A 2,500-nucleotide genomic window follows, 5' to 3' on the forward strand; every position below is an offset into this window, starting at 1 on the left:
CTCTCTCTCTCTCTGACACATGTGTACGTACAATACACACATGTATGTTCACTTGCACGCACACACACACTCTCTCTCCCTCAAACACACATATGTGCACACAAACACACTCATATACACACACATTTCTTAATCCTCTTATTGGAACTAGGCCAATTTTATAATCTCCAGCTAAGGTGCACTGGAGCTTGAGTGTGTGTGAGATGCTGTGTGTGTGTGTGTGTGTGTGTGTGTGTGTGTGTGTGTGTCGGAGGACAAGACAAGCAGAGCGAGAGGATGAATGGTAGACAGCAATTATGAGACACGGTGGGAGAGAGGGAGACAAAAACACTCAAATGGAGAAAGAGAGAGAGAGAGAGAGAGAGAGAGAGAGAGAGAGAGAGAGAGAGAGAGAGAGAGAGAGAGAGAGACCCAGAGACATGGAGGATTGGGACCACTTCCTGTGGTGGCCCCAGAGCTGCCTGCATTTACAGATGTTCATTAAGCAAAACACTTTTATCCTAAGCAACTAACATACAGTAATTTCCTGTGTATTAGCCGCAGTGTGTATAAGCCGCAGGACAGTGTTTAAGCAAGTTAAAAGTTAAAACCATATTAATATCATATTAACTGCCCCTGTGTATTATCCTCATAGCTGAAGAAATGTTGCAAAATCAATGCATAAGCCGTGGCTAATAGTACCGTACCGTAATACCACCGTAACTTGAGCTTTTCACATTTTCCATAAATTTAACCTGAAAGCCAGACATCACTTTTTGTGAATAGTGTATGTGTGTGTGTGCGTGTACAATATGTGTGTGTATGTCAATTATACACCAAGAGCCAGTATCCCCAGAGCAACTTGGGATTAAGTGCCCTGATCAAGGGCACAACAGTGGAAGCCGGGAACTGAACCCACAACTTTTAAACCTACTGCATGCTAGCCCAGCTCCTTACCCATTATGCTACCGCCAGCTGTAGCTGCCATGCTACGAGACCAGGACCAACACCTACAGAGATTAAACTTAATCATTCAGCTGCCACTTTCATAAAAATCCACTTACAGAGGTCTCAAAAGGACCCACAGTCCTACAGCACAACGGTGGCAGCCGGGAATTGAACCCACACATTTTCTGGCTACTGCATGCTACGCTAGCTAAGCTGTGACGTTGTATCAGTATGTTCAGCTATTGTGTTGGGGTCAGCCCTAGAGCCCCTGGAGTTGGTGGTGGAGAGAATTGAATTACTAATCATTTAATTTATATATGTTTGTATATGTTGCATGTTGTGTTTGTATAGCTGTTGAAACACTGTAATTTCCACTTGGGGATTAATAAAGTATACCAACCTACCTACCTATCAACCTCAGTGCTTCCCACAGATTAGGTCCTACAAGGAGGCTACACCAGGCTCATAACTGAAGCTTTCTGTTCACGGAGCTTCTGCGGCAACAACAACTGATTCCCCTGTAATCAATGGAACTGGCTACATCAGATATGATAGTGCCACCGCATACTATTTTTACACTCCCCGAACGGAGCGCCTCAATCGTGGACCCGGTGTGGACCTGCTGCTGAGCTGCTCTAGCCCCTGCAGTTGGTATGCGTAGGGTTCAAACCAAAGATTTGTGAAGAGATGAGCTGCGACATTTTAAAACTTTGCAACTGTGACTAAACATATTGAATGCTTTGCGATGGCTTGCGGCGGCTTGCGGCGGCTTGCGACAACATGCAACATTTAACTCACACCGTTGCAATTTGGTCTCATCTCGTTGTGTGAATTTTCCCAATTAACACAAAATATCCATGATGAGACGATACCGATGCAGAAGGAATTGAATGTTGCACGTCGTCGCAAGCCGCTGCAAGGTTTTAGAACGTTGCAGTTCATCTCACCATGAATCTTTGGTTTGGACCCCACTTAAGTCACTCTGCATAAAAGAATACATGTAGAGAGGATATCCTTGCAGAAATAAACTCATGGACTACGGAGTGGAAGAGAACAGAAGGAAAAAGAGCTAGACAGAGAGAGAAAGAGAGACAGAGAGAGAGAGTGAGTGTGTGAGAGAGAGAGACAAAGAGAGAGAGAGGATAACTCTGTGGCAGGCAGCCAATGAAACTACTGCCAAAGATCTAGTACTGCTGTCAGAACCAGAGGGACATAACATGACATTGGAGGAGTGACAAAATACACAAAGAGTGACCGAGAGAAAAGTGTTCTCTCTGTGTGCGTGTGTGTGTGTGTGTGTGCGTGTGTGTGTGTGTGAGTGTGTCAAGTAGAGTTGGGGTAGTGAAAGCAACAGCATGTGTGTTGTTTTTCAGAGTGACAGAGAGAGTTAGATTCTGTGGCAGCCAGTGGGAGAGATGTAAAACTACTACCAAAGACCTTCTGGGATCGTGTGTGTGTGTGTGTGTGTGTGTGTGTGTGTGTGTGTGTGTGTGTGTGTGTTTGTGTGTGTGTGTGTCAGAGTGAGAAAGATAGAGAGGAGAGGAGGAGAGAAATGGAGGGAGCAGAGAGACAA

The 2,500-nt window shown here is 45.0% G+C and overlaps 1 protein-coding gene across 1 annotated transcript in view; it reads right to left on the bottom strand.

Moving 5' to 3' along the window:
* Positions 1 to 2,500, bottom strand: part of itfg2 (integrin alpha FG-GAP repeat containing 2) — a 17,671-nt gene that overhangs the window by 6,832 nt on the left and 8,339 nt on the right. The window lies entirely within an intron of this gene.

This window comes from Sardina pilchardus, chromosome 17 (assembly GCF_963854185.1).
Source record: "Sardina pilchardus chromosome 17, fSarPil1.1, whole genome shotgun sequence".
NCBI lineage: Eukaryota > Metazoa > Chordata > Actinopteri > Clupeiformes > Clupeidae > Sardina > Sardina pilchardus.